Source organism: Hemitrygon akajei, chromosome 5, assembly GCF_048418815.1.
Source record: "Hemitrygon akajei chromosome 5, sHemAka1.3, whole genome shotgun sequence".
Lineage (NCBI taxonomy): Eukaryota > Metazoa > Chordata > Chondrichthyes > Myliobatiformes > Dasyatidae > Hemitrygon > Hemitrygon akajei.
The window spans coordinates 129,938,526-129,953,608 of NC_133128.1; the positions used below are offsets into that span (position 1 = coordinate 129,938,526).

The following is a 15,083-nucleotide window of genomic DNA, read 5'->3' on the forward strand; positions in this document are numbered from 1 at the left end:
TAACCTGCAGTAAGATGCTGGCCTTTAAAAGTGTACAGGAGAAGAGTAGGGGGCTGAGGATGCAACCTTGTAGAACACCAGCATTTAGAATAATCATGGCAAAGTTGTTGCAGTCTATCCTTACTGATTGCACTCTGTTAGTCAGAAAACAATCTGACCTCTTAAGTATGCCTCTCATGATTTTAGCCGTACTGCTGTAAGGTCACCTCTCACCCTCCTGTTCATCAGAGGAAAGAATTCCCAGTCTATCCAGCTTCTTCTTATAATGCAGAATGTCCCAGTGGCATATTTGAATTTTTTTCTGCATCCTTTCCATCTTAATGACATCTTTCCTGTAGCTGAGTGTCTAGAATTCACACAATACTCCAAGTGTGGCCTCATCAATGACTTGTGCAGTTGTAACATGATATCCCAACTCCTCCACTCAATGCCCTTACCAATAAAATGCCAAGCACACAAAATGCTGGAGGAGCTCGGCAGGTCTGGCAGCATCTATGGCAAAGAGTAAACAGTCAGTGATTCAGGCTGACACGCTTCTTTTAGATTTCCAGCATCTGTAGATTTTCTCATGTTAAGCATGCTAAATGCCTTTTCCACAACTCCATCCGTGTCTCCACTTTTAGGAAACTATTTACCAGTACAGCTACATTAGTATGTACCTGTACTCCTGCAACAGTGTCTATTCTACTACATCTCCAGGGCCCGACCATATACAATGCAAGACCTGCCCTAGTTTAACTTGCAAATGTGCAACACCCCACACTTACTCATTTTAAATTCCATGTGTCATTATTTGGCCCACTTCCCCAGTTGATCTACATCCCACTGCCCACAATACCAGCAATTTTATGACATCCATAAACTTACATACCATTGCTAACAACATAAAAACATTAGAAATAGAAGCAGAAGTAAGCCATCTGGCCCATTTACCATTTATGTCTCATTTGTCCATAGACTCAACTTCACTTACCCGCATTTTCTCCATAACCCTTAATTCTCCTACTATGCAAAAATCTATCTAACTGCATCTTAAATATCTTTACTGTAGTAGCCTCTATTGCTTCTTTGAGCAGAAAATTCAGCAGATTCACCACTCTTTTGGAAAAGCATTTCCTCCTCATCTATTTCCTCAGATCTTAAGGCTAGTTCTAGTTCTAGTCTCACTCACATGAGGAAACAGCTATCTTCCTATTTTATCTATTCCTTCCATATTTTTATGGCTTTATAAGATTCCCGCTCATTCTTCTCATTCAATGTCATCCAAATTGTTAACATAGATGATGAACAACTGTGTTCCCAGCACCACTCTCTGTGGCACACCGTTGGTAACAGGGCTCCAGTCTGAAAAACAACCACTGGCCTTTTCCCCTTGTCAATTTTATAGCCAATTAGCTAGCTCTTCCTCCCTGGATCCCATGTGATCTAATCTTCCAGACTTGCCTACTATGTGGGACTTCAAAAAACTAAAATTCATAAGGTATGTTTTCCCACAACAAAGCCATGTTGACTACCTCTAATCAATCCTGTCCAATGATTTCACTACCAATGACATTGCACTCACTAAGCAAAACACCATCGATTATTCTTCTTATCCTTTTCAAATAAATGCACAATATGTGCTACCCCCCTGACTGTTTGTACCTCTATATCTCTGCCATGGCATCTGTGCTTTTTTCCTTAGCTTCCCACATTGTCCAAAGGTATACTTGCATAGGCCCCAGCAGTTTATCTACATCAATACACTTTAAGATGACTAATTGTTCCTCTTTTGCAATGCAGATATCTTCCAAATCAACACTATTCATTCTCCTTAACTCCTTAACTTCCATGACCTTTTCACTGGTAGAAACTAATGAAAATTATTTATTTAAGACTTTTCCAATCTCCTGTGATATCCATGTTGATCCTAAAGAAGGCCTATTCTCTCCTAGTTATCTGTTGCTCTTAATAAGTTTATAGAATCTCTCATGATTCTCCTTTATCTTCATGAGCTATGTAATGTCCCTCACCCATCCTGATTTCCTTCTTAAGTGTACTACTATATCTCCAATAGTCCTCAAGGGACTTTCTTCATCCCAGTGTCTTTTTTATCCTGACCAAATATCCCTCATCAGACAGGAATTTCTAATCCTGCCAACACTGCCCTTCACTGAAACAGGAACATGCTGTCCCTAAACTATCCCATCTCACTTTTAAAAGCCCCAGCTTGCCAGACATCCCTTTACCTTCAAACAGCCTCTCCACCCCTTTGCAACTTCCTATCTAATACCTTCAAATTTTGCCTTGCCCCAATTTAGAACATACACTGTCTTTTTCCATAACTATTTTAAAACATATAGAATTATGCTCACCGGTCCCTTATTGCTCACCTACTGACACTTAGGTCATTTAACCATATAACCATATAACAATTACAGCACGGAAACAGGCCATCTCAGCCCTTCTAGTCCATGCTGAATGCTTACTCTCACCTAGTCCCACCAACCTGCACTCAGCCCATAAATCTCCATTTCTTTCCTGTCCATATACCTATCCAATTTTACTTTAAATGACAAAACCGAACCTGCGTCTACCACTTCTACTGGAAGCTCGTTCCACACAGCTACCACTCTCTGAGTAAAGAAATTCCCCCTCGTGTTACCACTGAACTTTTGCCCCCAACTCTCAACTCGTGTCCTCTTGTTTGAATCTCCCCTACTCTCAATGGAAAAAGCCTATCCATGTCAACTCTATCTATCCCCCCTCATAATTTTAAATACCTCTATCAAGACCCCCTCAACCTTCTATGCTCCAAAGAATAAAGACTTAACTTGTTCAACCTTTCTCTGTAACTTAGGTGCTGAAACCCAGGCAACATTCTAGTAAATCTTCTCCGTACTCTCTCTATTTTGTTGATATCTTTCCTATAATTCGGTGACCAGAACTGTACACAATACTCCAAATTTGGCCTTACCAATGCTTTGTACAATTTTAACATTACATCCCAACTCCTATACTCAATGCTCTGATTTATAAAGGCCAGCATACCAAAAGCTTTCTTCACCACCCTATCCACATGAGATTCCACCTTCAGGGAACTATGCACCATTATTCCTAGTTCACTCTGTTCTACTGCATTCTTCAATGCCCTACCATTTACCATGTATGTCCTATTTTGATTATTCCTACCAAAATGTAGCACCTCACACTTATCAGCATTTGCCTTGACTCACCCATTTTCCAATAGGTGGTACAATGTTTCCTCTTCTCAATTAGGGTAATCTACAGTAGGAAATGTTATTGGATGCATTTAACAAATTCCCCCTCATCCAAGCCCTCTGCATCATGGCAGACCCAGATAATATAAGGAAATTAAAATCACCTATTATTACAAACTTATTATTCTTTACACCTATCTGTAAACTTTCTACGTATTTGTGCCTCTAATACACACAGTTTATGTAGAGGAGACAACATTGTGAATACCAAATGTGCTACATCAGACTGGATCACTGCAAAACTGGAAATACTCACCAGGTCAGGCCAAGTGAGAAGAGAAACAGATATAACATCTCAGGTCAAAGTCCCTTTGTCAGAACTGGAAAGGAAAGAAAAGAAGCTTTTTAAACCACATGCAGGAGACATGAAACTATCCTCACAACACATATGTACTATAAAGAGGCACATTCTACAAGAGGTTGCCCTTGTATACAATACACATGTCAATGCTACAGAATAATTCAGGCTAATTTCTTATTTAACTTCTATCAAGTCTAACGCATACCAGATTACCAAACAATGTATTTGAGAAAAAAAGATATTTTGAATTGGGGATAATGGCTATTAACTGTTGGAGGCGAGGGGATAATAAGGCAACAGAAGTACAAGTGGTTCAGGTCCCAGTCATTGTGGTAGGTGAAGGAGAAATCATTCAAGTGCATTAAAATATAGCAGAAAACTAAACAAGGTAGTGTGCAGAGGATGTGCATAATTGAAGATGGTAGAGAGTGCTATGAAGTCATTGGGCCAAAGTTGTGGAAGGCTTAACCTATATGGAAAACACAGGAAGAGTTTTAAGTGCTTTTAAGTGTTTAATTCAGTAACACTGAAGTCCAATTTATCAATACCACTGGTTCACACAGATTGATGTATGAAGAGGATTTTCCATGGAGCAACAAATTATAACTTTTTAAAGTGTTTGAGGTTGTACATGTGGCTCAGTCTATTACGTTTTCATCATTGATTTATATTCTTTCCAATGCCTTTGCACATGCAAAGTGAAAAAATTATTAGTAATTAAAATGAAGTTTGTAACCGTTTTTCCATCTTGACCATAAATTAACTTGCACTACAATTTAGTTTAGCACCCAATTGTTAAGTACATTCATGATTATATACAATTTTCAGAAGACTTGGTTTTCACTTACCATTTGTAAATCCTACTCTAATGGTGCTGGTCTATTGTAACATGAGTATCAGGCAAGTAAACCAAACAATAGATGATGCTGTTTTGAAATATACGAGAGTGACGTCAACAGGAATGATGTGTCTTTGGTAGTATCTTTACCCAAATAAAATATTCCAGGATGCTTCATAAGAACATTAGAAAATATGTTTCTACTGAACTGCATGACAGGGCATGTAACAAAATCCTTAGTTTAAAAAAATGTATAGAAGATCTTCATACTGAGGGAGAGAGATGAACAGATTTTGAGACGGATTTTAGAGCCTGGGCTTAAGGCAGTTGAAATGCAGGCCCACAGTGCAATGCAAATAAAACCAGAAATGAACAATAGGCCAGACATGAGATTTTGTGGGGAGTTCATTTTAAGAAGAATAAACATCCCCTTTAATCTTTACATCTGTTGAGTAATCTGTAAATTGGGAGTCATGACAAAATTATTTTATTTAAATACTTAAGTACCGTTTACTTTTTGAAGACTAGAGATCAACAGATTTGAAGTTACTGACAAAATGTTGTACAGTATACATTTAAAATAATTTATTGATGGGCATAACCATTTAATTTATTTCCATAATAACAATGACATGAAGTCATTCTAAATTAGATACTGCAGTGTTTCTACTGATTAGTAATCAACCTTGCACTGGCATAAAGTGGAAAAAGTCTAGAAGTCAATCAGATCATTGTAGAATCAGTATTAATAATGTAACTGGATAATCACTGTGTTGTAGCAATCCTTAGTAAAGTTGCTTCCAATATTTTTCACTGTATTCATACTATATGCACAGTTGCTCTCTAAGAAGTGATATTGTTTAATACTGAATGATTGCCTATCTCACTGTAAAGTGAGTTAAGAATGCCAGAGATAGACATCGTAAGCATTTTTTTTATTTTAGAGGGTCTTCATTTATATCAGCTGGGAAGGTATGGTGTATAAGGGGAAATGAACAAAACAAATGTGTTGCTTATCAGCATATAGTTGTGCTTGGTTGCATCTCACAGTAATGCGATCCCAGACAAGCTAAATCTGTGTAATCTATATAACAGACAGGCTAAATTGCAAGTACTAAATTCTTCTATTAAAGTGGAGATATCTAGGTTTGTCTATATTTATAAGACTAAAGCATGATTAAAACCATTAACCATTACCTTGATAATTAAGTACAGTAAAATGCGTTTGAAGTCCAATTTGAAAACTCTATTTCACATGTTAAAAAGAAATTATATTTTATGGTGGCACCAGGGTGCACTTACTCACTGAGATTTCTTCAAACTATTTAATCTGTTAGCTGTAAGCTAATTGGTTCTGAAGCACAGAATGGAGGGAAAGCACTCTCAGTGCACAAGTGAAAGCCTCAGTGATGTGCTAACATTTTATAAATTGACTTGAAATATTGAAGATGCCATGGGGACAGAATGCTCTCTGCATGAAAAGGCATCTGCTAGTCTTTTCACTGCACACAGAACAGGTACTTGAAGCTGGACAAGAGGATCACAGTGATTTCTAAATTGTACATTTAGATCATTTTCTTTATCCTTATATTGTCAAGGAATCTAGTGCTTCAGAATAAAGCATTCCACAAATATTGGCATCCACTGTCAATAGCATGTTTGATGACAAAAGGGACCATCAGTTCTTTAGTCCTGATGCAGTATCTTTACCTAAAACATCAACTAACCCTTTGCCTCCATAGATGTTGCTTGATCCTCTGAGTTGCTCCGTTTGTTGGTTTTTTTTTTCAGTTTTCGGCATCCACATTTTCCTGTGTCTCCAATTCCTCAAGCTTGTTTATCATTCAGTCATATCACGACTGACCATACATTAATTCCCCATATACAGGCATGAAATCAGGGAATGTAGTGACTTTATTATTATAAATATGGGAATTGATTTGCTTCCAGTTTCTTGTACAAATCACATGTATACAATTTTAACATGATTTGTGCCATTTATCAAATCGCAGAGCATGCTAACAGAAATATACTTATTTTAAAGGTATACAGAGTACTTAGATCATATCAATCCTTGTTCAATATTGATTGTTCTCAAACTAGCCAAACTGGACCACAATAATCCAAAAGGAAAGTTTACCAACAAGAAAAACCCTTGCCCTCACTTTTCTATTTAAACGACATCCAAAATCACTTGTAGTTTTATTTGTGATTGAATGTATGGACAGTTGATTATGATTATTAGAGATAATTGGAATTTCGTAACTACTGAGGATTAAAATAGAATTCAATCTGAACCTACACCAGTTCTATCCAAACACTAGATATTTGGTGATGATACTTTTTAGTTCTTCAGGTAGAAAGGTCCATAGAGCCAAGTAACATTCTAGAAGAGGGAAAGGAGAAGAGAGGTGGAGAATTAAAAGGCTCTGAAGTCAGAGACTAAATGAACTCTCTCCTAGCATTGTGACAGAGAAGCAATCTTTGACCGTATTCAGCTTCTCTGAAGGAATCCTCACAGTGGTATTTTGTATATTGTAATCACATTTTTATCCACTCTGAAGCCCAGAAACCAGTTCATCAACATTTATCAAAGTAAATATTGTGTTAAATTTCTATGGTTCTGGCTCTCTTCTAACTAGTACTAAACATAGAAGTTGCTTCTCCCAATTTGTCTTATATCATTATTGGAGGGCCTCTCCCCAAGTTCATATATTGTGAGAAGAGGGGGGGGGGGATTTTTCAAAATACTACCATTTCCAGGTTTAGAAATAGTAATTGACTACAGCCACATACACTGAGAATTCCTCAAAACAACTCAAAAATAAAATGAATGTCAAAGTTCAAAGTAAATTTTTACCAAAGTGCATTTATGTCACCAAATACAACCCTGAAAATTATTTTCTTGCTGGCATTCACTGTAGAGCAAAGAATTACAATAAAATCAATGAAAAACTACACACAAAGACTGACAATTTGTGCAAATACAAAAAGAAACAAGTAATAATAACATATAAATAAGTAAATAAACAAATAAAACTGAAAAAAATCAGAAGCACAGTAAAAGTGACTACCTATGACAACATGGATCTTGGTAACACTTAAGTCAATGGACATCAAAGATGTAATATTTCAAAGACTGGAATCATGTTTCACACAAAAGATTCTTGTGTTTGTACGGTATTTGTTTTTGAACATAATATCTTTGTCCTATCACTGCAGGAGTTTCTAGAGGCTGCTCACTCGGTAAAACTTTATACATATGCTTCATCAAAGCCCTTCCTTCGATCCAATTCAGAACTAAAGATGTTCACAGATTATTAAACAATGAACCAGAGTCCAAATCCAACAAAACTTGGACAATCTTCAGACAGGTGCCAAAATGTCATGTAACAGTCACCCCTCAAAATGCAAAGCAATCGCCACCTACACTTGACAATCAATAGTACTACCAGCCCCGTCACATCTACCCACTCCCATTCAGCTTCCTGGGGTTGCTCTTGTCCAGAAATTCAGTTGAAAACTCATTTGGATCAGCCACATAAATCTAGTGGCTACAAGAGCAAATCAGTATCTGGGTATCCAGCAGTAACTGACACATTTCCTGTGATGCCCCAGAAGAATTTCTACCATCTAAAAAGATAAAATGGAAATACTTATCTTGAATACAGCTCTAGCAGCATTCAAGAAATAAGACGAAACTTTGTTCCCAGAATCACCGATAAAGTGGCTGAAGCGTGCACCAGCTAACAAAGTGTATTGCACTTACCCACCGACAGTGCATCGCTAAACCAGCAACCTCTTCCACTCAGAGGAACAAAGCCATCTGGTACATTAGAACACCTGCAGCTCTCCAGATAACACACCATTCTGATTTGGGAAAATTCTCAATCCTTCATTGTCAGAGTCTAAATCCTGGCACCTCTCTCCCAAGAGCACTGTGGAACTATACTCATCAAAAGGGCTGTAGGGATTCAAGATTTCCTTGTCAAGAGATTCTAAGGAAGGTCAATATATACTGGCCTTGCCTGTGATTTGCAGATCATAAAAAAATAATAAGGGAAAATTAAAAAGCTGAAGTGTAAAACTGACCAACACACACTAAATATGGAAGGAACTCAGCTGGTCAGGCTATGGAGGGAAATGAACATTCAATATTTTGGGCCAAGATCTTTTATCAGGAGAGGAAAGGAAGAGGGAAGAGGCCAGAATTAGAAGTTGGGGGGAAGGGAAAAAGCACAAGCTGGCAGTTGAGGGGGAAGGTGGGTGGGTGGGGGAGAGGGAATGAAGTGAGAAACTGGAAGAGATAAGTGGCTGAATGATGCACCATCAATAACTCTCCGAGACGTGAGGCGAGAGATAGGCTTTTATTGGCTGGAAGAAAGAACAAGCAGCAATTGACCACCACACTACATCCTGGAGACTGGGGCCAGGGCTCAGGCTCCAATCGCCTTTATACCGGGGTCAGTGGGAGGAGCCACAGGAGCAGTCAGCAGGGGGAGCGTGTCCAGACAGGTATATGTAGTTCACCACACTGAAGAAGAAGAAGGAATCTGATAGGAGAAGCAAGTGGACCACTGGAGAAAGGGAAGGAAGAAGGATACCAGAGAGGGAGGTGATGGCATGTAAGGAGAAGAGAAGGGGTATGAGGAGCCAGAATGGGAAATTGAAAAAGAGAGAAAGGGGCAAAGGGTGAAATTACCAGAAGTTAGAGAAATCAATGATCATGCCATCTCACAATCAATATGGTGAACTTTTGTAGTACTCCCTCTCTCACAATGCAAACCACCTCAGGAAGGAATTCTATACCTATATACCAGAATTCAGATGCAGTATCACGTCAGTATATTTGGAGAAATATGTTTCTACTCTGTACTGAAATCCTGTTTTGGAAAGAACTGCAGGCTGCCCCCAGCAAATCCTTAGGCTGTTGTTGGTTGTTAATGCAAACAAAGAACTGTATGTTTCGATGTACATGTGATAAAGTACTGCAATCTAATTTAATCTAATAAATATTTTTTTTTTTTGCAAAACAATCAACATTTCTTCCAAATTCCATGTCAAGTCTGTATATTAACATCCAATGATTCATAAACCAGGTTATCATCACCACTTTAAAAAAAAGTGATTGACCATTTTGACCAATATGGATGACTTTGCATTTTTCACATTACAATATCATCTGTCTCATCCTTGCCCATCCATTCAGCCTGCCTCTATATATCCTTCATCTAACTTGTTATCATCTGAAAACTTGACTACATTTCACTTGATTGCCTCATCTTTCCTCCATGAAAGGAAGCACACAAGCACTAATTTTTGCAGCATTCCACAGCTCACAGCCTCCCAACCTAAAAATCACCCATTTATTCCTATTGTGTGTTTTCTGTCCGCTAATAATACATGCTCATATGTTATCCCAATAATAGCATACTCTGTCCTGTGGCACCCTATCTACAACCTTCTGAAAATTCATATGTACCACTTTAACTGGTTCCCTCTTTTGTATCTGCTAGTTATAAATTTTAACAGATTTGGAAATGGATTATTATTGTCACCAAGTTATGGTGAAAAACTTGTCTTAAATACTACTCACACAGATCAAATCATTACAAAGTAATCAATATCAATGCAGAGTAAAGTGTAACAGTTACAGAGAAAACGCAGTATATGTAAACAAAGAGGTGTAAGATCATAATAAGGTAGATTGTGAGGTCAGAAGTCTGAAATATTGCACTATAGAACTATAAAATACTTATAACAGCTGGTTAAAAGCTGTCCTTGAACCTCATGGTACGTGCTTTCAAGCTTTTGTACCTTCTGCCTGATAGAAGAGAGAATGTCGAGGGTGGATAGGGTCTTTGATCATGCTCACTGCTTTCCTGAGACAGAGAATAGTAGAGGCAGAGTCCATAGAGGGGAGTTCAAAGTTCAAAATAAAATTTATAATCAGAATACATATATGTCACCACATACAATCCTAAGATTCTTTTTCTGCAGGCATACTATAGGCAAATCTATAGAACAGTATTTTTAAACTGTAAACGGCAGGAACTGTTAACTGTAAGCAAAACATGCAAATATAGATCTAAATAAATAGCAATAAATAATGAGCCTGAAATAATAATATTTAACAGAGTCCTTAAATAAGTGTAGCTTTTGTTCGAGAGCCTGGTGATTGAGGGGTAGTAACTATTCTTGAAACTGGAGATGTGAGTCCTGACGGACCTGTACCTTCTACCTGATGGCAACAGTGAGAAAAGAGGATCGCCTGGGTGGTGAGGATCTTTGATGATGGATCCTGCTTTTTTACGGCAACATTTCATGTAGATGTGTTCAATGGTTGGGAGGGCTTTACCCGTGATGTACGGGTCAAATGCACTACCTTTTATAGGATTTTCCACTCAAAAGCATTGATGTTCCCATGCCAGGGCATAATGCAGCCAGTCAGCACACTTTCCACCACACAGCTAGAGAAATTTGCCAAGGTTTTTGATGACATGTTGAACCTCCACAGACTCCTAAGGAAGTACAGATGCTATTGTGCTTTCTTGGCAATACTATTTATGTGATTTGATGAGTCCAGGACAGTTCTTCTGAGATGGTAACACCCAGGAATTTAAAGGTACTGTCCCTCTCCACCTCTGATCCTCCAGTGATTACTGGGTCATGGACCTCTGGTTTCCCTCTCCCTAAGTCTACAAACAGTTCCTTGGTCTTAGTGACATTGAGTGAATGGTTGTCATTATTGCACCACTGTGCCAAGTTTTCAGTCTCCCTCCAGTATGCTGATTCATCACCACCTTCGATACAACCCACAACAATGGTGTCTTCAGCAAACTTAAATATGGTGTTGGAACTGTACACGATCATAGGTGTGAAGCGAGTAGAGCAGGGAGCTAAGTACACATCCCTGTGGTGCTCCTGTGCTGATGGAGATTATGGAGGAGATTTTTTTGCCAATCCAAACTGACTGGTGTCTAAAAGTGAGGAAATCCAGAATCCAATTGCACATGGAGGTACAGTATTGAGGCCCAGGTCTTAAAATTTATTGATTAGTTTTGAGGGGATGATGGTGTTAAATGCCAAGCTGTAATCGATAAAGAGCATCCTGATGTATGCATCCTTGCTGTCCAGATGTTCACGGATTGTGTGAGGAGCCAACGAGATAGCATCTGCTGTAGACCTATTGCTTCGGTAGGCAAATTGGAATGGACCCAGGTCACCATTCAGACAGGAGCTGATAAGTACTGAGCTCCGTCCACAGCTCCCTGCAGTTTCTTGAGGTCATAGGCCAAACAGTTGCCATGATGCATCCAGATAGGATGCTTTCTCTGCTACATCGATAACATTTGGTAAGAATTGACAGGGGCATGCCAAAATTTTAACCTCCTGAGGAAGTAGAGGTGCTGGTGAGCTTTCTTGGCTGTGACATCTACATGGTTGGACCACGGCAAGCTAATGGTGATGTTCACTTCTTGAAACTTAAAGCTCTCAACCATCTCAAGCTCAATGGGTTTCAATAGGTACATTTAATATCAGAGAAATATATACAATCTACATTCTGAAATTCTTTTTCTTCACAACACCAGTTATGAAAACAGATTCACCTTGCTGAAGTCAATGCTAAGTTCTTTTGTTCTGCTGACATTGAGGGAAAGGTCATTAAAACACCATGCCACTAAGCTCTTTATCTCCTTCCTGTACTACTTCAACTCGCTGTTATTCGAGATGCGGCCCACTATGTATTGTCATCTGCAAATTTGTAGATGGAGTTAGAGCAGAATCTGGTGATGCAGTCATGAGTGTACAGGGAGTAGAGTGGGGGCTGAGAACGCAGTCTTATGGAACATCACTGAGAATAATCTTGGCGAAGATGCCGTGGCCTAACCTTACTGATTGCCATCTGTTGGTCAGGAAGTCAAGGATCCTGTTACAGAGCGAGGCATTTGCTTCTTGTTCTGGAGATTGGTGATCAGTTTGTTTGGAACTGTGGTATTGAAGACAAAGCAATAGTCAATAAACAACAGTCTGATATAAGTATCTTTAATATTCAGATGCTTCGGAGTTGAGTGTAGCACCAGAGAGATGACATCCACCGTAGACCCTTCATTAATTATATATTTGTGTAAAAATATACCTGCAAAAAATTATTAAAATAGTCTGTCCCTCATTGGTGTGGAAACTCAATACAAATAATATAATCATTATTTCAATAATTTTAAAAGGAAAAATTAAAACATTATTACATTTAGTTTTAAAAGCATAGACACTTTTAAAATTCAAAACTTTAGTTAGGAGTCATACACACAAAAAAACACTTTTCATCTTTGGCAGTAATCCAGAACAATGGTCATGGTTCCATAAAGCAGCAGTAGTTCTTTGAAGATGGCACATCAAGCTGAATATTATGCAGAGAAATGGTTTTACATGCTAAAGCATGTGTCTACCTGCTAAGAATGATAATCCTTTCTGTTATGTGACATGGGGTGACTTGAGTATTGTAAAAAAAGGAAATCTCTTATCAAATTTAGCAAACATTTAAAAATGTACTGTATTGGCTTAAGATATGAATGGGTACACTTATATGCATTGGGTTGCACTGTAATGCCAAAGGAAAATAATTGCAAACATAAATTATTTAATGTACCATACTTACATGAGAGTTTCCTAGATCAACAGTAATGACATCTTTAACAGAGCTAAACATAGGTGTTTCAGAAGAATGCTTTCAATCGAACTTTGTACAAGCATTTGAGGAGATATAAGAATAGATGACCATTTGCTTAGTAGCACAGAGCGATTTCTAGAATTGACTTGAGAATGGAATATGAGCTCCATAGGGAAGGAATTCCAAAGCTAAGGACATCAGCTAATGATTGGAGACTGATTGAGCAAAGACAATGAAGGGTATACAGAAGGCAGAATTAAAGAGACATAGAATCTTTCACTTACATATTAACAGTGTTACGTACCCCGTAACTGGGTCACTTACCAGCAAAGATAGAGAGGACCGTTGAAGTCTGATGGTACTATTTTTAACAGTATTTATTGATAAAAATACACAAAAATAATATCAATGCAAACATACAGATAATATACGTCGTCAATACTAAATCTAAAAGCGCGGGTATAATAATAACCAATAAGGAATAGCTCTATCGTTGTCTAGGGGATAATGTATTGTCCGATGGAAATATAAAAGTCACTTTAGTTCATTCAAGCTGCAGCTTTTTGGTTGGAGAGAAAGACGAGTTAAAACTTGCCCCATTCCTTTTATGATGTCAATCCTTCGAGAGTCGTTGGGAGTTGATTTCCCCGTTGTTAGCTAAAAACCGTTCTTCCGTGGTAAAGGCCCACCGATTCCAGGGCAAATGGAAACGGACGCACGTGGCCTTCCCACTGGCTTTTGCTATTATGGGATCGCTAGCGTTTCTTCTGGTGCGTCTGAAGGGGCTGTTCCCCAGACCCTCTTTTATCCTGACTCACAGGGTCTCAGATGTCAATCAGGGTGGGATGATGCAATCCCTCCACCACCCCCCACCCCCCCCCCGGTTCATTGCCTGGGGCTTCGATGCATCGTACAGGATTCAATACACAATTCCACAATTCCGTCTCCAAGAGACAATAGCCGTTATCAATGGTTCCGCCTTTCAGAGGCCAGGACACATTCCAAACTCTTTGTGGATTCTGCATGTCTTTATCTCATTTCCTGGGTCTCCTGACTCGAATCAATAGTGATTCTGCGATTCTCAAAAAGGAGGGGGCCATGGGCGTAACAACAGCAATGATTAATATAAATTTCAGAAAATGGATTTTACTGCATGCATGGATCTTTGACTATATGGAATAACAGGATATGATTAAATTACAGTTAAAATCAATCCAGAGACACAAGTTCAAATGCCAACACAACAAAGGGGATTTTAAAATGAGTTACCTGAATAGTCTGGAATACAAATCAGTAAAGCTGACTATGAAGCTGTTACAATTTTACTCACAAATATTTGGTTCTACTTTATTCTCACCAAATCCCTCTCAACACAAAAGACAATGATGGGGGAGGGTGTAATAGGAGATAGATGAAGACACATAAGAGGGGAAAGGAAAGAGGTTGGAGGAGGGGAATAATATGAGAAGCTGGATGTAATGGGTAGGGAGTAAAGGGTTGAAGAAGAAGGAATCTGACAGGAGATTATAGAAGGCCAATAAGAAGGATTGTCGGACAATAGGGGGAGGAAACAGGGAACAGGAGAGAGGAAAATGAAGATGATGGGCAGGTTATGAGGGCAGCAGAAGGAAAGAGAAGGGGTAACATGGCCACAGAAATAAGGGAAGACAGTGTGAAAACAATTCATTTGTCCCACTTCCAAAAATCAGATTTTATACCACTTTTCTCACTGGACTGAAAAAATAGTGTAATGCTAATCAAGGAAATTCTGGAATACATTTCAGAAATGTCCTCCTCTTCTCATCTTTTATTCCAACAATATTCCAAACAATTTTTGAAAAACTGTTCTCACCTGTCTGTAACTTCCATTCAGATTTGCTCTTCTATCTCACTGTAACTATTTATTTGCCTGTAGAATGTTCTCAGCAGCAAGAGCTCCCATCACTGCTTCTTAACTCCAACCAAATAGATTCTGACTGGAACTGCCAAAAGCATTCATTCTCTCCAGAATAA

General features: G+C 38.5%; 1 protein-coding gene and 1 long non-coding RNA gene across 3 annotated transcripts in view; one reads left to right on the plus strand and one right to left on the minus strand.

Annotated features, from left to right (window-relative positions):
* Positions 1 to 15,083, plus strand: part of spag16 (sperm associated antigen 16) — a 773,550-nt gene that overhangs the window by 706,103 nt on the left and 52,364 nt on the right. The gene's annotated exons all lie outside the window — the stretch shown is intronic.
* LOC140728169 (uncharacterized) overlaps positions 1 to 15,083 on the minus strand; it is a 131,678-nt gene that overhangs the window by 62,803 nt on the left and 53,792 nt on the right. The window contains exon 4 of the long non-coding RNA XR_012099007.1: positions 3,517 to 3,580. This is a non-coding gene — a long non-coding RNA (uncharacterized lncRNA). The remainder of the gene's footprint in view (positions 1 to 3,516; positions 3,581 to 15,083) is intronic.